We start from the raw sequence: 25426 nt of genomic DNA on the forward strand, positions 1-25426 counted from the left end.
TGTCACATAACAATGATGCGAGGCGGGGGGGGGGGGAGTATGATTCGGCTGTCCTTTCCTCAGTTTCTGTCAGCAGCTGAAGGTGTCCTCATTTTGCCCAGCTACTTTTTGGCCCCCTGCAACGCGGGGATCTCCCACCACATCCTCTCTGTTCTTAGAGAAAAAAACAAAAGGCACTGAAGGGGACAAGGAAGGCGAGGAATCTCAGCTATGCCGCAAGAATGCAAGGCAGCTGGGATCCCAGTGCCAGCCCAGCTTAACTGGCCTGCTGTGGAAAGCTGCAAAGCCCAATGGATGCCCCCACAGTTTCTGACTGACTGCCAACAGTAAATTAAACATTAGATTAAACATACCATAAGGCAGAAAACGATCACAGAGTCCTGGCTGCAAGGAAATGATCCCGAGGCTGCGTAAGCAGAAACAAAGGACAAGGTCCCTAAATTGGTCTCTGAGGAGTTTTCGTCAGCCCTACAGTACTATCTTGGGTTGCTCAAAACAGAGGTTTTGCCCCACGTTTGTTTTTGCGTGTGTGAGCACCCACATAATGCTGCCCTCAATTTCATCCACTATCAGGTTTTCCCAGACTTTGTTCCATCCTCTTCCAAACCTGTTCTATTATGATCTTTCCTGAAAGATCACTGTCAAAGCAAGTTTGAAGCCACGTGAATAGGAAGGTGTTATAGAGACATGTTATAGGTTTCTGGCACCCATGGCTGCCCCTATGCGCACTTGCACAGAGTGCCCCCCCCCGGACTGCGTGATGACATTACTGCATGTGACGTCATCACACAGCAAGCCGGCCCCATTGGCTAGCGGGCAGCTGGGACGGCACGCAGAGGCTGCCCACGCTCCCAGTCAGGCGCAGCGGGTGGCTGGGGAGGTTCTGCACGCCACCCCGGACGCCTGCCGTGCCTGGCCTGTGGCTGCTTTGCCCAGCCAGGGGCGTGTGTTGGTGGCGGCGGTGTGGGGCTAGCTCCGCAGCACGCATCCCCACCCCCGGCGCCCCCTTCAGTGCCTCAGCGCTCAAGGCAGGGCCAGACCTGCCTCAATGGGAGCACCGGCCTTGAGTATAGCATTATAACACTATAGTGAGATAACAACTACTGGTTACAGTTTTTTTTAGCAAAGGAAAGCCCTCTGGTTGGGCATGGACAAAACTGTTCTGTGGATGCTCTGCTTTTGTTGTGAATGCCGCAACAATTATACAATGCAGAAGGATCACTATGAGAAAGCAACTTTGCTAGACCTAAACAGGTCCATATCTGGTCAGTGTCTGAACGAAAAACCTCACGGAAACCCTAAGAATGCCATCTTGAGTTCCATAAAATTATTATTATTATTATTATTATTATTATTATTATTTATTTTTTATTATTATTATTATTTATTATTACATTTCTAACTCGCCCTTCCCGCAAGCGGGCTCAGGGCAAGGAGAATAGTGGAACTGAAATATACAGGTAGAGTTTTCATGAGAGCTACCAAGGCTTACCTGAAACTTCTATGCTCTGGGCACCTGTACGCTACAAAATTTAAACAAATCTGATTAAAACTAGTTTAAAAGCAGATGGTTTCTTACCATCACCACCAAATATGTTCCAAAATTCCAGAAATGTTGGTCTGTTATGGCAAAATAAAATACGCTGTTGTGGCACTGTAACCGATTTACCATGACACAAGTTTTTGGGGACTGGAGCCCTCTTCGGCAGAGGTATTTTGTATTTTTTCCGTGGGCATATAGATATAGATATATAAATGGACGCAGAAGTTTTGTAAGGATGCTGTGAAAACTTTGCTATGGATTTCTATCAATTCCCAGGAACAATTTCAGAGTTCCTTGATTTAAACAAGTTTGACAGAATAGCCAACTGAAGACTGATAAATACATTACAGTTCATACAGGCAGACATGTGGTTGGTGTAAGGACATTGGATCAGAAGTACCCCTGGAGTTCTGCACTGGGAACTCAATTCTCATGTACATGGGAACCCAATTTGGCAATTGATTATTTTATTTACTTCATTTATAAGCCACCTTTCTCACTGAAACTTGAGGCGGATTACAAACTTTAAAAACAGTTCAATCAAACAGCATAAGACATCACTTAAAGAAGGCTGTCTAAAGCACGACCTAGATTACAAAGGTAACAGACTGTGCAATAAAAAGGTGATAATCACAAAAAATATTGCAATAGATTACAATCCTATCCCCTTCTAAAAGAGCTCAGACATGCAGTTCTAATTGTTCACATTTGTTGCCGCCTGCTCCCTTTCTGAATCCCCTGCGTTTCTCCAGAATGGCCATTTTCCAGCTCTCCTCATACACTCTGGCAAAGGTGGACAAAACTGGTTCCAGGCCCTACCCTGGCAGGAAGGCGTGACTTGACTTGCATTCCAGGGTGGTTTCGGATATACAGCCGCCAAATTGCCCATTAAGCAAGCTGTTATTATTATACATCATCAACAGCCAGGCAGAAAAAAAAGGAAAGGGGGGCATCTTTTCACTGCACAACAGAGCAGTTAGCTGCATCTGCACACATCCAAGCCACATGACAGCTTTTCTTTATGAGAAAAGTAGGTTCATCTGTCTCCCAATCTGGGTCAGATTCTGTGCACTTCAGAAAGTGCTGATCCAAGAAAGGTCTGATCAAGACAGCCCTTTTCCACACTAGCCTCATATTACTTTTTGGAATTCACCAAGTATTTTGCCAAATCCTTCGACCTGAAGAACTTGCTACAAGAATGCAAATGTTTGTTTTCTCTCCATTATTCACATCCAAAGTTCATATTAATCCACTTAACATGACCACTCCTTCGTATCGTTTCCCCCCTCAGCTTTCCAAATACGCAGAGAAGCCAAATTCTCCCAACAGCATAAGCAAAGGATAAGAGTGGTGGTGGATGAAATTATTTGTTATGCAGAATTCTTTGTCGCTAGAGGCCTAATCATTTTCTAGTTAAAATAAAAGAGGAAAAATACACTCACATTGAAATATACAAATACAGTTGCCAACAATCCAAAGGAAAAATGTTCAGACCCTTTAACAGAGGATTAGGGGAAAAGGTAAAGGTGCAAGCACCCTGTGCAAGCACCGAGTCTTTACTGACCCATGGGGAGACGTTGCATCTGGGCGTTTTCTTGGCAGACTTTTTACGGGGTGGTTTGCCATTGCCTTCCCCAATCATGTACACTTTACCCCCTAGAAACTGGGTACTCATTTTACCGACCATGGAAGGATGGAAGGTTGAGTCAACCTTGAGCCAGCTACCTTTAACAGAGGATTAACTGATACTATTTACCCGGTGTTATTATTTACCTCCATGTTATTTCCCACACATTAATATTAACTATGTACAATCACATGATGATGCCAGGACCACAGAGTTTTCAAGGCAAGAGATGAGCAGAGGTGGTTTGCCATTGCCTTCCTTTTCATAGCAACCCCAGGCTTCCTTGGTGGTTTCCCATCAAGTACTAACCGTGGCTGACCCTACTTTGCTTCCAAGATGTACTGAGATAATGCTAGTCTGGGCTATACAGACTGTCTCTAGTAAAACTTCTATTAAAGGATATGTTCTCCAGCTTATTGGCAGTGCTACATGCAAGTCATGCAGTGGGAATCCACAAGTTGGGGTGGGGAACCCGGAAGCATACATTTCACAAATGAAATTCTTAAATCTTAAAGGTAAACTCTTGTCTCAAATTCTGTGAAAAGCATCTCACATTTTGCAGCAAGAGAAACACAGATTTATGTCCCAGACTTGGGTTTTCTAGGATTCACCTACGTTTAAACTGGGGGGTGGAGGAGAGAATGAGAACAGATGTTACATTTCTAATTTTCTAGTTCAACAGGAATAATTTTGTAATGTAGATGATAACATCTGAATCTCATAATACAAAATCAACACTATTTTCAATCTCCACTTAGTAGGATTATTGGATTATAATCCAGGATACTCTTTCTCTTTTAATTCCACTGCTGCCGAAAAAGACAGTTGCCAGTACCACACAGTTGTCTCTGTCTTGCAGTGTCTTGCAGTGTCTTGTTCCTCAACTCCCCTCCCCTGCCTCCCAAGCAAACAGAGCTTTTTATCAGTCCCCCATAAGACAGGAGAGAGTAAGAGCCAAGCTACAAGTAAGAGCCAAGCTACAAGTGACGCCTGACACAGGTTGGACACTTGTCAGCTTCCCTCAAGTTTTGATGGGAAATGTAGGCATCCTGGTCTTGCAGCTGTAATGGAGAGCCAAGCTGTAAAACTAGGACGCCTACATTTCCCATCAAAACTTGAGGGAAGCTAACAAGTGTCCAACCTGTGTAAGGCGTCACTTGTAGCTTGGCTCTAACTAGACCAAGCAAGAAATCAAAGAAGGGCTATGACAAAAGAATTAAAAGAATCTTCTGGATAGCAACCTAGCTGGTAAGGGTTGTCAACTTCCTCTCCTGGCCCTGTTCCATTACCTTTAAACAGTAGGCCAGCATCCAGAAACTACATACGTGAATGTTCCAGAGATGGAGACATAGCAAAGCTTCAGCTCCTTAATTTCTGTACTGCGGACTGGTGTCAAAGGCACAGAAATGGGGCCAGTAAGGAGACATCTCTCCAAAACGCTGACTAAACAACAATCACCAAATCTGTCTTAGAACACTTTCCGTAATGCTCTTCCTGCCTGCGGATTGCAACAAGATCAGTCTCGATTCATACCACAGAGCCTTCAAGGAGCAAAAAAAAATTGCAGAAAAGTGGAAAAATTTGACATGACTTCTCATGACCTGACCACATACAAGCACCACACAGAGAGCAGATGCCTACATATGTCTTCTTCTTTAATTGCTCTTTCATATTTTCTGCATTCAGTATGGTAAATGTTTATAAGAACTTGGCATATTGCACACACTGTAAAAAAAACTGATGAATGGGGGAAGAGGGGATCCCATCACATCATAAAAGAAGGTGCTTGAATTCTGAATTCCAGTGCAGAACTAAAGGAAGTGCACAATAGCGGGTCAACAGGAACTGGCAAATTAATTGCCGTTGCCCCAAATGGAAACAGAGGGACAACTTGCAGTTTGTGATGGTCCAGGGAAAGCACAAAGACACGCAACATTTGGCAATGCTTGCCCCTCTAGGGTTGCTGAACTTTGTTTGTGTCCTTGCTCCCAGACATTTTAATGGGCTATTACTATCAGCTATCAGCAATCCCTCCTTTTTAAAAATATTTTTATTTACGGGTAGAGAGAAGAAAAGGAAAAGAGGGGAAAGTTTAAAAAAACAGTTTAAAATGCATGTTGCAAGGACTATCAAAATCCTAAGACATAAAAGGCAAGCCGTGTTGCTGACGACACATTCTATCCCCGTGCAGACGCACATAGCAGGGATAAGAATAGAGTCAGCGGCAACACTGTTTGTCTTCCCGCCACCTTGGGGCTTCTGGAGGCCCGGGAAGGCCCAGCCCAGCAACAAGAAGGCCTGATGCTGCAGCGGAAAAGCCCAATGCCATGGCAGGAAGTCGCGGCCCAGTAACAACAAGGCCTGGTGTGGCAATGGGAAGGCCTGGCACTGCAGAGGCCCAGGAAGGCCTGGAGCGGCGGCGGCCCTGAGCAGGCCATGGCAGTGCGATGGACCCTGGAGTGTTCCTGCACTCTGCCGGGCCGATTTCGCCCCGTTTGAGGCCGAAGTGGGCCCATTTGTGGCAAAAATCGGCCTGCTGTGGAGTACGGGAGTATTCCAGGGCCCACTGCACCACCCCGGCAGCGTTCCTGTGCTTTGCAGTGGCCTGATTTCGACCCCAAATGGGCCAAAATCAGTCCAGTGTGCAGCGCAGGAGCTGTTTGTAGAGCCCCTTTTTTAAAAAATGGGCTTGGTCACTAGTATAATAATGTAGTAATCATATGACATTTAAAATGTAAATTTCAGATATTCAACTACTCATAATACTCATCAATATTTAATCTCTTCATCTTAATAAACCTTGCCATTAGATCAGTAGACGTGTAGTGAACTACATATACTAGTCCACTTAAAATGAAAAATTATTTAGTATTAACTATCAATTATTAAATATTTAAAGTACTTAACAATGTATTAATTCTTAAATAGTTATCATAGCATATCTATGCACTATAATTGTTACTTCAAAAAAGCTAACAAGGCACTTTAAAGTTATTTTCAAAAGTTATAACAATAAACTTAACTTACATCACATATCAGCAATCTCTTGTGCAGAAATGTAACAGGTGAAGCCTTTCCTGCCTTGGAGATAAAGCAATGGGGAAAGCTTTACCTATGTAAGTTCTGCATATCAGGCTGTTGCTAAACAGGCCTGCACAACTTGGAACTCATCAAGTCAACTGCAACCCTTAAACCCTGGGGTGTGTGTGTGGGGGGGGGTGCTGTCAGCCTAGAAATGAAAAACAGGGTCTATATGCTGCCTCCCATGGGGACCCAAAGAGATTCACAACACTATTCTCCCCTCCTCCATTCTATTATCAAAACAGCTTCTGAGGTAGGCTAGGCCAGAAAAGAGCATCTGGCCCAAGGTCACCCAGGAGCAGAACCACAAGTGACAAAAGGCACAGGTTGGACACTTGTCAGCTTCCCTCAAGTTTTGATGGGAAATGTAGGCATCCTGGTCTCGCAGCTTCGCTCTCTGACTGCTGTCCGATGGACTTTTCAACTGTCACTTGTCCAACATTCCGCCAAGCTGCCTACATTTCCCATCAAAACTTGAGGGAAGCGGGCAGGTGTCCAACCTGTGCCTTTTGTCACTTGTGGTTCCGCTCCCAGTGAGCTTCCATGGTAGAGTCAGGATCCCAGCTTGGATCTCCCAGGTCCCAATCCAACACTCTGACCACTACACCACATTGTCAATAACAAAATGTGAGCTGTTGAGTCCTGGCACATCACGAGTTGTGTACAACTCCATTATGTACCATTACGTACCCTGGAGAGCACTTAGATCAGCAGATAAACACCTACTGGTGGTCCCTGGCCCCAGGGAGGTCTGACTGGCCTCGACCAGGGCCAGAGCCTTTTGGGTCCTGGCTCCAACCTGGCAGCACGCTCTGTCGATACTCGAGCCCACCAAGATCTTTTATCCTTTCGCCGAGCGTATCGTTGAGGCCAGCCTGGTTTCCATTTGACAAGCCTCACTACCAGTCTCCTGTTAAGAGGGAGTTGTATAGTTAAGAGGGCGTTGTATAGTTTCCTCACGCATACCCCCTCTCATGAGAAGATCTGATCAGAACAGCTCAAACCCCCTTCTCTGCTCGTTTTTCTGGCAGGGACTATCAGAATGTGCTGCAGTTTGAGGGGTACTGTAGTTGATGTGATTTTGTTGGTTTTATTGTGGAAATGTATTGATGTTTGTATTTACTGTTTTATCCTTGTTGTGACCTGCCCTGAGCCCGCTTATGGGGAGGGCTAAAAGTCGTATTATTATTATTATTATTATTATTATTATTATTATTATTATTATTATTAAGTTACAGAAATGGGGCAGCTGATGTCCTCTCTCCTTGTTACACACCCCCAATGCTTCTGTTCCACTCAATGGGGCATTCCACAGTATCACAGCAGGGTCTTTTTCAGCCCTTTAAAGGCTTCGGAAGGTGAAAGGCAAAATACAAGCTACAAGAAATAGACCGTTAAGACAGTGATCAAAAAGGAAGAGGAAAAACACGCAGTATCTAGGGCAAACTTGAGAAGTCTTGTTATTTCTTTATATAACACAGGTCCAAACTGGTCAGGCACACAAGCAACCTAGGAAGATATCTTCTGCAGTTCTTACAACTTTTCATTGCCTTTATGTGGGGTCTTGCTTTGGACCAAGACAGGCAAAAGGAATGTAACTGTTGTCAGTTTCACCATCTGAACTGGCCCTTAGGGTTGTTATTTATTTAAATACATCATTTATAGTCTGCCTTTCTCACTGAAACGCAAGGCAGATTACACAGTGTGAGTTAGTACAGTCAATATCAAAGACATTTCAATAAGCATGGAAACATGGAAATTTGCAAAGATTTAGAAAATCAGCAGAAATCCATTAAAGAGCTGAAGATATGCTGAAACAAAGCATAAGCAATTCTCCAGAGGCATGGCTATTGCCCAGTGGGGTTTGTGGTTGGCTGCTGGTCCCCACTTAGTAGAGAAAGAGATCTAACTACCCTACCTCTTGCAACAGCAGAGTTCATCTTAAAGGATACTTTTGAAATAAGGAAACATGTATCTTTTAACACTCAGCCTAACAAAGAGTTCTGGAGAACTTTGAAAATTTGCACACTGCTTTGTGTCAGAAGTCTAATTTGCAAACCCTTCCCCTCACTTCAGATACTCAAGGGCTAGCTAAGGTTTAGTGGAGGTACAGAGAGACAACTCTACATGTTTAGAGGTACTTTTATAATGTAAAAAGTAATACTTATACATGAATATCAATCCTTATTGTATGTGTGCATGTGGTGGGGTGGCAAACAGGGCATATAGTAGCCATGTGGCTCTTCTGCTTGATGGAAATCTTTAATATGCCCCTTTGTGAGCCATGGAGTGAGTACCACTACTTTTATTTTATTTTATTTTAATTTAATTTGCTTGCTTACTTACTGAATTTATAGTCTGCTATCCCTGCAAGCAGGCTTAGAGAGGATATCACGTAATAAACCACAATAAAATCACATTAAAAGACATAAAATTCAGTAGACATAAAACTCAAGGCGGAAGTCCATATTGCTTACCTCAACCAAAATATCCCGTGGGATGGGAACTGGTAGCCAATATTAAGTATGTCAGTGAAAACCAGGGTAAGGGGGTTTCAATCCCCCCCTTCAACATCAGGATACCAGCAAGGGTCTCATTTTGAAAACAGATGGAACCCCTTGACCTCGACTTCTCCCCCCCCCACCACCACAACTGTTTAAACTCAATTAAAAAACATGCAAAAATTAATTCTACCATCTTTCAACATACATACGCATTTGTATCGTTTACTCGGACTGGCAAATAAATGCTAAGTTTAGCATCCAATTTCAAGAATATAGAGTTAGCCATTTTCTTGAGTATACACACATATATTTAAAGCAGGAGAACCTAGATTGAGGGCCAAGCTACACATGACGAATGACACTTGAACTGCAAGTGGATTGAGTGGAGGGCAAGTGAACAGGGAGAAATACACTTGCTGCTCAAGTGTCATTCGTCATGTGTAGCTTGGCCCTCAGTCCCTGGGAGCTCTCCTTAAAGGATCCCTGCCCCAGACCCAGGACAGCCACTACCAGGTACGGATCTAGACAAACTACTGAGGCAGCTTCATATGCATAATTCTGTTCACTGCAACAGCTTCCCTGCTTATCTCCTTCACCAAGCTAGAGCCCCAATGTATGCAATCTGTAAGGATATTACAGTGGGGGGCTATTAGCCCCCCACTCCAAATTTTCTGACTTTTGTTCCTGATTCACCTTGACAAGCCCTGCAAACTTGTGAACTCAAAACACAACCAAGCTACTCCTAACACCTCCTGCCTACATACCAGGAAGGTGTTTACAAAGAACTAGTTTCTAGTCATCCACCAAAGTCCTCTGGAATTATGAACTCCAATCTCATAAAGACAACTGAGGGCCAAGCTACACATGACGAATGACACTTGAACAGCAAGTGTATTTCTCCCTGTTCACTTGCCTTCCACTCAATCCACTTGCCGTTCAAGTGTCATTCGTCATGTGTAGCTTGGCCCTGAGTCCTACCAAGAATTTTATTAGGTAATGTAGTTTATAATAGCCAAATGCCACAGAAATAAAGAATGCATGGTTAGAGATGTACTACAAAAATGGTGCTAATTATTTTGGGAGGGGTCAACAAAATATGAAGTCTTCTTAAAGAAACCTGGGTATTTTTTATAAATTTCTGGAGCCCCTCACACAAAGATAATTCTTGAAAGTTGACAGCTATTGATACCTGAGCCTGGCTTTGCCATTTCTGTCCATGAAATCGTATTTTGTTATTTGACAGAAGAAAGAAAGAAAGAAAGAAAGAAAGAAAGAAAGAAAGAAAGAAAGAAAGAAAGAAAGAAAGAAAGAAAGAAAGAAAGAAAGAAAGAAAGAAAGAAAGAAAGAAAGAAAGAAAGAAAGAAAGAAAGAAATCCAAGCTGAATTACGAGGCTCTAATGTAAGTTCAGCAGGCGGGTGTCACTGCCATGCAATGCAGCTTCTAATTATAGGCCGGCCTTGCCATCCCGTCGCAAAGGTGGCCTCAGCATCTAGCTTTGGAGCTCCATTTTTGGACTCCCTCGAAGTTCACTCTGAATCTGTCTGGCTTCAAACAGGGATAGGACAGGATTAGTGGCAGGAGTTTGGAATCGCTCAGTCAAAAAGGCTCAGAAATAAAACCCACAGGAAACAAGTCATCCTCCCAACTGACTTTCCCACCTGTTTTCTTTCACTTAAAAAAAAAAATCTCTCCATCAAGTCTCTGCAGCTTCATCCATTCATAAACTGTTTGGCCTCAAGCAAGATACCCACACTTTTTTGTCTGAATTTGAATATGGACTTCATAATAAGAACTACTTTGTATTTCTGTAGCACTTCATCGTTCAACCTACTTCATAGACAATATTGCCAGACTTACCTAGACATGACTGGAGTGGCCATGTCTGTTTGTTCAAATGTCTGACCCAGTCATATTTTTTTTAAAAAGGATATCTAATTTTACCATCAAAGGGGAACCCAGGTGAAGGCAGCTAAACCTTTCCCCTCCTCACCTTGTGGTCCCTCACCTGAATTTCCCCCATCCTGCTCTAACAATGAAAGTGATTCAGGCTTGAAGAAAAATTACTTGGTTGGCATATCAAAGGGTCAGGGATCGTGTTCTACATGAATAAAGTAAACATATGAACAAATATGGCTGCCACCACCACATCTGAGTTGACCCCCGTAAGCTTGGCAACGAATGTTATTACCCTCTTAGTTATCTGTTTGCCACAAAGGTTATCTGAGGGTGTGAAGCTGAGAGTCATTTGAGGTCAAATCTGAACCAAGGACTTAGTGGATCACAACTGAAGCCTCTTGGCCACTATTTTTTTTTTAAAATTATTCCCGTTTATTTATGTCACTTTCTTCCTTTTCTTACACAGAACGAGGAATAGCTTCCAGCTCAGTATTGAAACTCAGTAGTCTGGCACTATGGTACAACTGTCTTATTGTCCTGCATGTTGAGGTTTATGGCTCAGTGGTACCGGATTAGACAGATTCATGGAGGATAGCTCCATCAATGACTAGGAGTCACAGTGACTAAACGGAACCTCAGCGTCCATAGGCAGTAAGCTTCTGAATCCCACTGATCTCTTTGTATCCCATATCTAGGGTACTTTTCACATTAGGATTTTAAAGCATGTCCGTACCTGTTCTGCATCACATGTTTGCAGGGGTTTCACACTTGCAAGCTAGTCATGGGACACTGTGTCACTCTTCCCCCCCCCTTACCCCAATTTTTCTCCCTGCGGATATACCCTGATGTTAATTTTTAATCAGCTGCCCAGTCAGGGCTGACCCGATTAATGCCAATGTGAACGTTTTTCAGCACTTCCCCCCTCCTTTTCCCTGGGAGCTGATTGGTTTGTGTGGAATTAACCACACCCACCAAACTCAGCTCTCTGAACTCTTTTTCCACCATTTTTTTTGGCCGCTCTGCAGCCCTCCTGACAATCACCCACTCCCACCCCATTTTTGTGGTAAGGCAGGACTTGAATTTGCACAGCATGTTTTTTTTTAACTCTGAGCATATGTAGTAACGTTCCTGCGTTACTATCTTCTGACAGACGAGCCTCCCCTCATGCCGCCCCTTCAACCACCCACACCCACTCCACTCTTCCTGGTGTAAGGCAGGACTTGCCTCCCCAGGAGTAAGGCATGATGCGAGGGAGCAGACTCATACCCACCCCTGGCTCAGCTGAGACGCACCAAGCCGAGGCTTGGCTGGGACAGCCGCTCTCGTGTGCCACAGCCAGGCTGTGGAGCATGAGAGCTGCCTTGTCTGAGCTGCCTCATCCGAGCCCTGGCTCACTGTGTGCTCAGCTGAGCACGCAGCGAGCCGGGGCTTGGCTGGGGCGCCCGCTCTCCTGGTCCGCAGCCAGGCTGTGGAGCACGAGAGCCGCCTTGTCCGAGCCCTGGCTCACTGTGTGCTCAGCTGAGCTGGGGCTCAGACAAGATAGTGTAGCGAGCCGGGGCTCGGACGAGGCGGCTCTCATGTTCCACAGCCCGGCTGCGGAGCAGGAGAGTGGCTGTCCCAGCCAAGCCCCAGCTCAGCGCATCTCAGCTGAGCCAGAGCTGTATGAATCTGCTCCCCCCTCAACCATGCCTTACCCCTGGGGAGGCAAGTCTTGCCTTACCCCGGGAAGAGTGGGGTGGAGGTAGGTGATTGAAGGGGTGGCATGGGAGGAGGCTTGTCTGTCAAAAGATGTAGTAACACAGGAACGTTACTACATATGCTCAGAGTTTTTTTTAAAATGTGCCATGCAAACTGAAGTCCTGCCTTACTCCTTCGGAAGAGTGAGATGGGCGGTGCTGTTGAAGGGTGGGCATGGGAGGCTTCTCAGTAGAAGATGTAGAAACGTTACTATGCATGCTCAAAGTTTTTTTAAAAAAAGTGACGTGCACTGCAATACCCCAAAAGCTCAAAACTGAACAGAGGCTTCGAGGCAGGTCTGAAAGGAATCACAAGAGGCCAAATCAAAACTGCTGGGAAGTGTGAAAGGATCGGTGCCAAACCAAAGCCACTGCGACTGCTCAAAAATGGTGCTTTAAACTGTGAGTGCAAAAGGGGTCCAGGAACAAAATGGGATTGGGAATGTCTGCTTCTTGCACCAATGCATGCCCCCCTCCTCCCATGGAAGTAGTTCTGCCTTGCCATTAAGCACAGCATGTATGCAGCACTGTTGTTATTTCCATTTTCCAGACAAGGAAAACCATGGGCTAATTTGGGCATGATCATTTCCCTGTATGGCAATGCTCCTGGAATACTAATCTATCTCACAGGGATGTTTTAAAGATGGGCAGAGAAACATCATGTACTACATCCCACGCTCCTTGGAGGAAGCCTTCATTATAAATGTAATGAATGAAACAAGAATGGAAAATTGTGGAACTGATAATCTATGCACTTCTTTAGAAAAGATTTGGGAGGAGGATGCTAATAAAGTTGCCAACTGCCTAGAGAAAACTGTCCCATCCATTTACTAGAGGCTTGCACATGTTATGCGCCGTCAAGCTGAATTAACGACCTCCCAAACATCCTATCATTAGCAGCCTCGCTGAGATCTGGCAAATGGGAGGTCATGATTTCTTTTACTAAGTTTAGCCGTCTCATTTTGGGTCTTCCTCTTTTCCTACTCCCTTTCCTAGCATTATTGTCTTCTCCAGTGAGTCTTGTGTGATGCAAGTACGATCGCCTCAGTTTGTCATTTTAATTTCTAAGGAGAATTCGGGCTTTGTTTTGATTTAAATAGAGGCTTAATGAAATGTTATTGACCTCCATACTGTGAAACCCTTCAACTGCCCCATTCCATACACTCAGAGCGGGACCACAAGTGACGCCTGACCCAGGTTGGACACTTGCCAGCTTCCCTCAAGTTTTGATGGGAAATGTAGGCAGCTTGGCGGAATGTTGGACAAGTGACAGTTGAAAAGTCCATTGGACAGCAGTCAGAGAGTCAAGCTGCAAGACCAGGATGCCTACATTTCCCATCAAAACTTGAGGGAAGCTAACTAGTGTCCAACCTGTGTCAGGCGTCACTTGTGGTCCCGCTCTAAGCCTCTATTAAAGGGACAGGGCACACCTGTTGACAATACCAGATGTTAGATGCCTGCTGACTGTTGCCCATCCGTCTCCCCTGAACTCTCAACAAGGGATTGTTGAAGACCAGCCCTTTATGGCTATCATCACTTCACAGACTTTCTATAGAGGGATCCAAGGAGGGTCAGATACACTGGGTAGCCTTGGGCAAATGTCCTACACTGTCGCTAAGAGAAGGCAGGATACGGCACAATACAAACAGTCTAGGAGAACTGGGTTCTAATGCACTTGATGAGATAGAAGAGCAGCAAGCCCTGGGGCCCATTAACAAAGGGCCAACAATACCCTGCAGGGAAGGGGCTCTGGAAGACACACTGTCAATCATCAGCCTCAAGGTCAATGGGCTCAGGACTTGGTTTCAGCCTCAGCCATACATGGGAGAATCAGGTCCGCTAAAGAGAAAAGAAGGCAAATCCTCAAACAGATAAAATAGCTAACACATTATGGACTTTCTTACGGCCAAACTAGTAATTCTTGCAGAAGAGTTCATGGCCCCCAATACTATGTCCAAGCTAAAAGATTTGCTGTGATGGAGCTTTTATGTGTTTTTAAAAAACCCAAACAAAGCACCACGTCCATAGCAGCAACAGTTTCAGAGGGAAGAGAAAACAAGCCAAAGAAAGAGGAAATGCTCTGTTGCTATTTTCTAAAGGGAGAAATGCTCAGGACCCCAGGCCTCAGGGGCTGAAATCTTATGCATGCTCACTGGGAGGTCAGCCCCCTTGAACTCTGCAGGTCTCCCAAATAAGCAGGCACAGGCTCAAGATGAAAGAAATGTCCACCCCCTGGGCTCTGCGTATAATGTTGGGACTATGCATTGCTACAGAATGCAATGGTAGAGTCCAAAGAGTGTAGAATGGACTGTATCCCTTCAGCCTGCAGCTGTGGTAGGGTATCATTTTTGAATGGACCCCTACATTTAAAAAAATACATCCTGTTAAGTATAAAAATTAGTAGTTTTCGAGGCTACACTAGAACCTCTCTCCCTCCTCCACGAGCTTTCAGGGAGGAGAGTTTTTCCCCCCAGCCTATGAGAACATTTTTTAAAAATGTATCCTCTAGATGCATTCTGAAGTGGTACATTCGCTTCTATGACTTCAGGACTCTACCACTTCATTCGTAGCAGTTTCAAGATGAGGGAATTTTATTACCGGTTCAGAGCTGAGAACTAGCTGGAAAGCTCCAGGGCGAGCTGAGCTCTACTAGGCTACAATTAAAGCATGAGGAGGAAGAAAGCCCGAAAAAAAACAGAGGAAAGGAAAATTTAACTAGAGTGAAAAACAGAGAAGGAAATAATCTAATGGATAAAGCCCTGTGCTGTGGTTTTGACCTTGAAAGCCTAGTAAACTGAAATGTTCCTTCTTTTCGTCCCACTGCCATTTCTCAGATAGGCCGGAGTGCTTTCAAACCTATTGTTCAGGCGAGTACCTGTTTGATTCTGGGACTACTGATTAGGTTTTAATCTCGTTTTTCCTTCAAGGAACTCAAGGCAGCACGTGTTGTTCTACCATGAGGTAAACAGAAAACGAGGCCTTGTGATAAAATAGGATCTTGAACCCTGGGCTTCCCAGTCCTCGTCTGACACACCACCACACTACATCAGCTATATTTTTCTTTCTCTCGAAACATGACAAGTGTAAGGATTTTCCAGAAATGCTGTAAGGTTTTTATTTTTAACTGAACTGATGGGTCAATCAGAGTGGAAAAGGGACTATGGTGAAAATCATCAGGGGAAGTTTAAAAACCTAACAAATCTTAAATTTGTTTCCTTCATTATAACTGGAATTTTGTGGGTTAGGCAAAATAAAAATCCAAAACAAACATATAATCATGGATTACAATCACTGTAATTTTCTACAGTACTTCAAAGTTGCTTTTAACTCTGTGTTTTGCACTCAGATTAAAACTGTGAAATGTGCTCATAATGGGAATAGACAGCAGGTACAGTCAGGGCTTTTTTTCAGCTGGAACGCGGGGGAACGGAGTTCCGGAACCTCTTGAAAATGGTCACATGGCTGGTGGCCCCGCCCCCTGATCTCCCGACAGAGGGGAGTTGAGATTGCCCTCAAAACTCCCCTCTGCCTGGAGATCAGGGGGTGGGGCCACCAGCCATGTGACCTTTCCTCGAGGGCAACCCACTGAGTTCCACCACCGCTTTTCCCAGAAAAAAAGCCCTGGGTACAGTATTTCCTGGGATGGAAATGCGAGAGAGGGAAGCTGAATTCCTGCCTGCTAAAAACACAGCAATCCTGCCAGAAATAAAGATGGCAATTCATGGTGAATTCCCATTGGGCTTTGAGACAAAGAACTGTTCTCTTTTAAGGCTGGCAAAAAATGGCAAAGTGCAAGGCAGACACATATACTAATCAACAACATGTGACAAAAGTTACAGAGCATTGTACAGAGCTGTGCGCATGAAAATAATAATAAAAACAACATTCGATTTATATACCACCCTTCAGGACAACTTAACACCCGCTCAGAGCGGTTTACAATGTATGTTATTATTATCCCCACAACAATCACCTTGTGAGGTGGGTGGGGCTGAGAGAGCTCTTGGAAGAGCTGTGACTGTGACTGACTCAAGGTCACCCAGCTGGCTTCAAGTAGAGGAGTGAGGAATCAAACCCAGTTCTCAGATTAGTGTCCCACTGCTTGTCTTAACCACTACACCAAACTGGCTCTCATCTCATTCAGAGTATAAACACATGCACTGGAGGATCACAGAATTCCTGGACTTGTTATCACTTCTGTAGACAAGGGAATGTCAACAAACACAGCTTATCACTTAGGGGTTATTAGAAAAGAAAAACACCTACTGAATCCGCTGCATCTCTGTAAGAGGTACAGAAGTCCAGTCTTTGTATCAGGCCAATCTGCTACTACAGTTCAGAACTGCAGAGGTATTCAAACAACAAGCTATGAAGCAGCAAACAGGCTAAGAAAAGGTCTGCTAGGGCAGTAGACTTACTCACTGAGCATGTAACAGGCTATCAAGGTCAAGTGACAGAAAGAGGGGGAGCCCTCATTAGAAAGTCACAAGCAGGTCCATGGGCAACAGACCAAAAGAGACAGGACAAGAAGCGCAAGCCAAGCACCAGAAGATGGCCGTTTTCACACTGCTTACCAGCCACGGAACATCGCGCCAAGCTCCCAGAATGGCAGCGTCCTCCTGGTGCGATTTTGGGCGAGAACGGCAGGAAGACGCTATCGTTCTGGAAGCTCAGCACTATGTTCCATGGTCGGTAAGCAGTGTGAAAACGGCCATCTTCTGGTACTTGGCTTGCGCTTCTTGTCCTGTCTCTGTATCATAATGAGGAACAAGCCAAAGGTTAAATTATCTTCATTACTGCCCCATTATCTCGTTGCACATCTCAGCACATATGTAAAGAGAGGCAGAAGACATAGCACTAGGGTTGCCAGGCCATGTCTTGGAAACCAGTGGGAGCTTGAGGGGTGGGAACATGGGGTTGCTGAGCATCATATGTGCACTGAAAACCCAGAAGTGATACTATATAGCTCTAGGAATTGCTGTGGTAAAGCCATAGAGTTTCTGGCAATTCTGTACAATAATATCACATGACAACACTTAGCTATGATATCTGTTTGGTCCCTAAATAGATCTAAGATCTCTTTATTGTGTAGCATTTTACAAGATAGCACAAGCAAAACTGTCACATCCCTGCCCAATAGCTTCCAATTAACCTTTCTGTAGTTGGGGTGACATGTTGTTAAGAGTTGTCACCTGGAGAAATCAAGAGTTGGCCTGGAGAAATTTAATAGAGGCTTAATGTGTGGAAATAGGTAGCTGAAACTTTTCAAGAGGCAAGAACACTGCCTGCTAAACAAAATCCCATTAAAACCTCTATTAAAGGGACAGGACATTTTTCTCCAGGCCTGTTATCAACATTACACATTGTTTTTGTCATAAGCAGAGGGCTATGTAAACAGTCTCCACAACCTGACTTTCTACTGCCACAGTAGTGTCCAGTAATGTTCCTTGTGATTCCCCCCACCTGATATGGAGAGGCCACAGGCCAAGATTACCTGTTCCTTCTGGAGGCTGTTGCTACCACAGAGCATCTCTAGATTATGATGGCCAGGGGGGTAAATCAGCATAAAGATACTGCTCTGGGAGGCCTACACGAGACCTAAGGGAAAGAAGACCATTTTCATGTGTAGCTTTACTGTCATTGTATTATGATGAGGCTGCATGCTATTATCATCTGTAGGGATACACTTGAAGAACTCAGGACAAATCCTCCTTCCTACCGAAGCCTTGCTTTCTACCTGGAGCACAAAATATGGGTCAAGCTAACATCTATCTCAGCACCTTCTGCACTGACAACAGCCAGTCAGATGCCTCAGAGGAGTTCACAGACAGTGTACAAGGAAGATACCCTCCCTATCTACTAAACCCCAGCATCTGGCAGCCAGAGGTAGGCAATCTCTGGAAACACTTTTCTTATCCTTCAAGGCTGATGCAGATATTGTTAAAAATCCATTGAATGCGCTAGCTGACACTGAAGGTATGGGGGAGTATTGGCGCCTGGTTCCCTTCAGAGCATTCTAGACCCCTTCCCTAAATTTTCAGCTTTCATACACTGACATCATTATAATTAATTTAGCTTTTGCTGTTGCAAAGAGCTATGCCACTTGACCTGCACTTATGAGCCTGCGTTTGCAGCTAAAAGAACTAGAAACTTGCTCCTTTAAATTTTTTTAAAGAAAGCTGAGATTTTTAGGATGAGATGAGTTCTGGAGTTAGGGAAGCCAGATTGCTGGCCAGAAGATTTCAGGACAGGGCGATGGGCTGAAATGACATCCGCCAATGCATGAGATCACATCTGCCCGAAAACCAGGATGTGACATCAATGCATCAGGTGACACCCAGGACATCACAGAAAACACCATGGACATCATTTCTGGCCCCAGGCCGTTTCCCCACTTCTCCAGCGGGCAAGATGAGAGCCCTCCCATTACAAGCAGGCGACTGGCATCCTAACTGCAATGCACACAGCACTGGATTTTTACCTGAGTCCTGCCCAATCGTTGTGAGCAGGGCTTTTTTTCAGGGGGAACGGAGTTCTGGAACCTCTTGAAAATGGTCACATGGCTGGTGGCCCCGCCCCCTGATCTCCAGAGAGGAGATCTGGAGATCAGGGGGTGGGGCCACCAGCCATGTGACCATTTTCTTTGAGGGCAACCCACTGAGTTCTACCACCTCTTTCCCCAGAAAAAAAGCCCTGGTTTTGAGTAAAGTAGCAGACTAAGGCTGCCATCTTAACAACACTCTTCTGGGAGGAATCCCCATTGAATAAAATGTTACTTACTTCTGAGCAGACCTGCTCAGGATTGCTCCCTGAGAGGGGGTAGAGAGGGGTTATATTATCTCAGCAGAGCACTGTAAATCTCATTCTGCCTAGTTCCTTTACATTGCCTCAGTCAATTTCACCATACCTCCCTACAGGCCTCCACTGAAGAGGCTGCTAGAGCAAAGGCAGGCCACGTTTTTAGCCCAAATGCTGAAAAAAGTGTGAAGATTTTGGAGTGTGAAGGGGGAGGACTTGTACTTGGCCAGACATGTTTGGAGCAAGCCAAACCCCAGCGGTGCTGCCAGTATCTCAGGGACTGGACTCAGCCTTGGACTTGGCTGGTGGCTTTGCAGGTCTAGGAGATGATGACAGGCACAAGCCATTCTTGTTGCCTTCTCCTGCACAGCTGGCCTCAGCCATTCTGCCTGTGCCTTGGTTGCTTGGGTGGAGATATGGCCCTGGGCACCAAGCAAAATGGTTGGTTGGCCACTCTTCCTGACTACAGAACAGTAGAAAGTAAGATCCTCAGGGCAGGAAACCTGTACCTGTGCTTAAATTACAAAATCCGGATTGCAATCTTACTTTGGTCAGGGACTTAGAACTACATATATTACCTTCTTAAGGAGTGCCCATCGTCTACAAGTACACATCATATTTAAAATGGAATGTGTATATGTGCTAAAAACCATGTATGCAAACAAGTGCATTGAGGACAGGGCCATCCACCCACTAGACAGCCCTAAACTATTGCCTAGGATGCCGGAGGGAGGGGGGCTATGTTCCCCATCCCCACTAGCTGGCTGGCCACCTAGGCAACACTCTAGGAACTTCCAAAATCTCTATGGTCTTTACATTAGTTATTTCAAAGATTCCTAGAGCATTGCCTAGAAGCATCAGCTTCTGGGTTCCAATGCAATTCCTCCCACTTTCTCCTGCATTAATGGCAGTAAGTGAATCATGAGACAGTTGATAGCTTGGGGCAGGACAGAGAGCAGGGGCACTGGGACTGGCCCACCTAAGGTGCAGAAAGCTTTTGGGATAGCTCTGATGGAGAAACAAGACTGCACACACTGGCCCCTGACCTGTGCACAGTGGATTTTCTAAACACAGCCAATGTACTTACATATCATGCACAGCCTCTGTCTGAATGATCTAGATACTGAAAAAATGCAATGTGAAATCTCACTCCCTACCCTCATGTTGTCTATATACACATTTGCTGTGGAAACAGACAGGTACGCTTGTCAGAGAGCAGGGAATGAATGCAGTTGCTTGACAAAAGCAAACTTGACAAAAAAAAACCAGGTCTGCCTCAATGCAGTGTTCAAAAAGCTCACAGTGTTTGTGTGACCTTTTACAAGCTTAGCTTCTCAGCTCTGTGAATGTCTGAAAACAAACTGGTTCTCCTGGTTGTGTTATACTCTACCACAAGGGCTGGCAACCTTTTTTGGTCAGAGTGCTACCCCCGCCCCCAAATTCCTACCTGTGAAGATGTTGGTGAGTCAGCAAACAAAGGGGCAGGTGGTAGTGGAAAAACAATGTAGTTTTTGTTAGTATTTGTTTCCAGGTATGCAGAGAGCAAGCTGGGCCACAGTAGCCTCTGCCCGTGCTGCAGGGGCTCACCTTGGTACCTTATGCAGACAACCAGCCTTGAGTGCTGAGCAAAATAGTGGAGCATGTTACTATCTGGCCCACATGCTGGGAATTGCTTATCCTTGCTTTAGCACACTGGAGAAAGAGATCCCAGGATGCGCCCATCTAGAAGAAGAGGCAGGGCTAGAGCAGACCGTACCAGGCTTCATTCTCAATGGCTGGGGTCACTAGGGTGGCCAAGGGAAGGGAACTCACAGTTTCAGTTCCCACTCTGTTGATATTCTGTACATGCACCCTTTTCTCCTTATAGAAACAGGTGTTTGTTGTGCACTCCTGTACAGAAAAATAAAGCATTTCCCTTGGGGGCAAAGTTCTGGTGAGGACAAAACCTGACCTCGGGGCGCTCTGTGATTACGTTCTCTTAAGGGTTTTTTTTTTAAAATAAACACTAAACACCGCAGAAGGATCAGCTTCAAATTGGTCCTAGGGCGAGGGGGTAAGCCATCCCCTGTGCCATTTTCTAGATCTCATTCCCCTCACAAACCCCGCTCCAGAAGCTGCTGTTTGTTCCACACGGGAGAAACTATAGAAGCATCTCTAATATTTCCCACCCACCCCCATGGGGCAGACATCCCAGGGCTGGAGGGAGACTTGCAGGGCCATCCTAAGCAGAGTTACACCCCTTTGAGTCCCTTCAAGCCACGGGGCCTTTTGATCTGTGTGACTCGTCCCTGATTTCTCCACCTTTCTCCTCAACGGGAATCCCAAGTGACTGACAACTTCATTCTCTTCTCCTCCATTTTATCATCAAAACAAGAACCCCATGAGGTCAGCTAGGCTGAGAGACAGTGTGACTGGCTGGCCTGTCACTCAGCAAACTTCCACGGCAGTGTGGGAATTGGAACCTGTGTCTCCCAGACCTAGTCGCACACCCTGGCCACTATACCACGGTGCAGAGGAAAAGGTTAAACCCCTCACCCACCCACACCCACACATACTCCATAACTCTATCCTGATGCTCTTTTTTTATCTTCCCCCAGCGAGATTCTTAAAAGAAGCAGAAGTAGACCCAGGAGGAGGTAGTGGCCAGACTAGAACCTGGGAGACCCAGGTTCGAATTCTCACTTGGCCAGGGAAGCTTGCTGGGCGGCCTTGGCCCAGTTGCTCTCTCTCAGCCTAAGTTACCTCACAGGCTGGTTGTGAGGATAAAATGGAGGAGAGGAGAGCAAGGTGTGCTGCTTTTGGTCCCCAGTAGGAAGCAGGGTGGGGTATAAATGCAGAAAACCAATAAATAAAAACTCTCCTGCCATCTCCTGTAGTTGCTTCCTAAGAAGTCAAGCCCCCACTGGCCCTGCAGGAGGAACAACAGTCTCTGAAACCAGAGACCCAGATCTTCACAACACAGAAACCCTCTCTCAGCTCACACTCTCACATTTTGCTTGCCATGATGATGGTCATTATCATCATCAATAATAATAATCATAACAATAAATGATTGATAGAAAAGGTATAATGAAGTCTGCCTGCAGAAAAATACAGCCCTTTTAATGCCTGCTTGTGTGTGTGTGTGGTTTTTTTTTTACTTTCAATAGATTTTACAGTGTTGTTTTTTAAAAAATTATTTGGTCTCTTTTATACTAGAAACTATTTAATAATTTAGACAGGCCCCTTTGGGGTTTGCCTTTAGAAAAACTGGAAGCTGCTCTGATTCAATGGGATACAGTGGGATGCAATTTTTTTCTTAAAAAATCAATCAATCAGTCAATAAAGATAGACGGTACAGAGCAGGTGCTCCATTTAAAGCGGCCTGCATCACACACACTTCGTAAACTCTGCAGAAATTCACTTGGGAAAACTCACAATTCTGAAGAACAATTAGAACCCCAACTGTAACCATAAGCAGGTATTCTCATTGCCCCCTTCTGTCTCATTTTTATTAGACCTCCTCTCCAAGCGTCTGATCCAGAGTTCTCCTATCCTTTTTATACTCACGATAATGCTGGAAGGTTGGTTAGGCTGAGTCTGGCCCAAGGTCATTTAGTGAGCATTTACTGCTGAGCAGAGATTTGAACTCAGGTCTCCCCAATTATACACTTGACACTCTAAACCTCATTCTGATTTTCTTAAGAACACTGTTGGTTAATAAGAACCTAAGGGTAACAGATCCGCATTATGATCTCATGCATTGCATTCATTATGTCCAATAAATAATAATGGCAATAATCATTATATAACATGTACATAGAGAGCTTTTCCTAAGTGCCTCACATACATTATCTCAGTAATAATAACCCTATGCTGCAGGCTAGTATTGATACAGTATGGTTTCCCAGGCATTATGTTAAAAGCAATGCTTTTTTTTTTTTAAAGAAAGTATATGGTGACCGGGGCTTTCTCTCTAAACACACTGATGGGTTATTCGTCACTGTTATTAATATTGCATTTATTAGACTTTCAGCCTACGGAACACAGTTTCTTCCTCCGCTGTGCATTAGTGGGAATGTTATAATGCATTCTCTGCACATAAGGAGGAAACACAAGCGCTCATATCCCCACCTGCCTCTGGGAAACAGCTGGCGTCACCAATGAGAAATGGGGACCGAAGGGGAACTTCGCACATGCTGGGTTGGCGTGCTCCTGCCTGTAAAACCTCACAGCCGAAATCCGAATAAGAAAAGTCAAACAAAAGGTGAAATCTGATCTCACTTTTATAAGGTTTGCATTGTGGGAAACTTAGACCAGCGTTTTCTTCAATGCTGAGAGGGGCCGATGGGGCCAAATAACTTGGGGGAGTGGGGGGGGGGGTGTTAGCTGTTATTATCTACAGATGCTTCAGACGTGACAAAACCTGTATATTTTGCCATGTAAGAATGAGTATGCAGTCTGTATTTATTTATTTATTGCATATATACATATATCTATCTATCTGCAACACTTCTGCTACTCTTTTTTTAAAGCACAAATAAATTAACCTTATAACAAAGTAAAGCCGTGCAAAAAGAAAAAGAAACACAGAACAAAATCCGCCAAACGCAGAAACTATTTCACACGTGTGCCTTTTGCCGCGTTCACACGCTGGGACTTCCCGGAGACCAGCTGCGACTCCGCCTGCCACCTGCCACACGAAAGGCCTTTCTTTCCCTTTGTAATACGTAACACGGCTTGCGATTCAGAGGCGCTCTGCCCATGCTCAGAAGCACGCTCTTCATCCCCAGGCTAAACTTGCCTCGAAGAAGATTCTGTGGCCGAACTCGGCCCCTTCAAATGAAACCCCGATTCGCCCCTTACTTTAAAAACAGAGGATTTCAATCCAGAGGGCAGCCCATAAATCCACGGCTGGGCACGTTCAGGCTGGCAGCAGGTGAATTGCGGCTTGAACGCAAAGTGCGGTCGGGCACGGGCAAGCCCCGTTTCGTTTGCGCTTCTTTCGCCTCCGGAGCTGCAGCCACCGCATCGGACACTTTTGCACCCCGTCTCAAGGTTGCAAAGAAACAAAAATAAAGGAGGTTGCGATTACCTTTTCCCAGATTCTCCTCTCCCAACGAAACGGCGATAAATCCACCTGCGGGGAAACGAGGAAAGCCGTAAACTCCGAAAGGCAGTAATCCACCCGGCGTGGTAGATCCCGCGGGACAGACCCAGTTGCGCCGGTCAGCGAGCCAGAGGCGAGCCCCGCGCCTCTCCGGCTGGGAACTGGCGAGCGAGAGCGCCGCGCCGAAGTTGCAGCGCCAGTTGCTCCGCGCTGATCTCATCCAGCATTTGCATAGCTCGCCCGCTCCTCTCGACACGCACGCCGGCGGGGCGGAGGCTCGGCTGCCAGTGGGCGGGCAGCCAAAGCGAAGCCCCCTCCCAGCTTCCTTGCTCCTGCCTTGCTTGCCTTTCTTCCCCGGCGAGGTTTTGTCCGCCCCCTTCCCACCCGCCTCTGAAATCCGCTCACGCCTTTTTGCTCAGCTGTTGGCAGGCGGAGTTTTCCCTCTCCTTTCCCAAGAGAGGCCCCCCTCGCCTGGGTAAGTGGCGCTGCCTTATGCATGCACGCAGAGAGGACGCGGCTGTCTTGTACCCGGAGGGAAAGTTGGACTCCAGAGGTCGAGCAAAAATCTCCTCCCCTCCCAGCTCTTTGTCTCGGAACAAGGCGACCTGCAGAAGGGATTTCTCTTGTGTGAGAAGAGGAAACCACTTCTAAGTCTCCTGTCCCCTATCCTGGTCATGGATTGCTGCCGAGAGGTGGAGGGCAGCAGATCAGGAAACAAATAACTGTATTTATTTATTTGTATCGTATTTGTATTCCGCCCTAGCAGGCTCAGGGCGGATAACAACATTAAGAACATTTAAAACATTCCATATTAAAACAGTTAAAAACATCATACAAAAATATGGTGCTGTTCTTATTATCATCAGTAAATCTAGCACTGGACAGAGTATTCATTGGCACAAAAAAGCTGCCGCTGATAATGGAAGTTTTGTTTAGCCATTAGATATGATGGCCAGATGGAGCCTCCACGTTCAGAAGCAGTGTATCCCGGAAGCCTCAGTTACTGGCAGCCAGCAGTAAGTGAGTGCTACTGCTTTCACATCTAGCTTGTGGGTTTTGGTTGATCCCCTAGCATTCTGAGCTAGATGGACTTCTGGCATCATCCAGCATGACTTTTTTTAGGTTCCAGGGAACTTACTATCTAAAAGTTA

The 25426-nt window shown here is 45.4% G+C and overlaps 1 protein-coding gene across 2 annotated transcripts in view; it reads right to left on the reverse strand.

Moving 5' to 3' along the window:
• Positions 1 to 24539, reverse strand: part of DDR1 (discoidin domain receptor tyrosine kinase 1) — a 71165-nt gene extending 46626 nt beyond the window's left edge. For both annotated transcript variants that reach the window (XM_054977702.1, XM_054977701.1), the window contains exon 1: positions 24261 to 24539. The gene's annotated coding sequence lies outside the window, so the exon portion shown is untranslated. The remainder of the gene's footprint in view (positions 1 to 24260) is intronic.
• Positions 24540 to 25426: the final 887 nt, after the last annotated feature.

The sequence above is a fragment of the Eublepharis macularius genome, chromosome 4, assembly GCF_028583425.1.
Source record: "Eublepharis macularius isolate TG4126 chromosome 4, MPM_Emac_v1.0, whole genome shotgun sequence".
NCBI classification, from domain to species: Eukaryota; Metazoa; Chordata; class Lepidosauria; order Squamata; family Eublepharidae; genus Eublepharis; species Eublepharis macularius.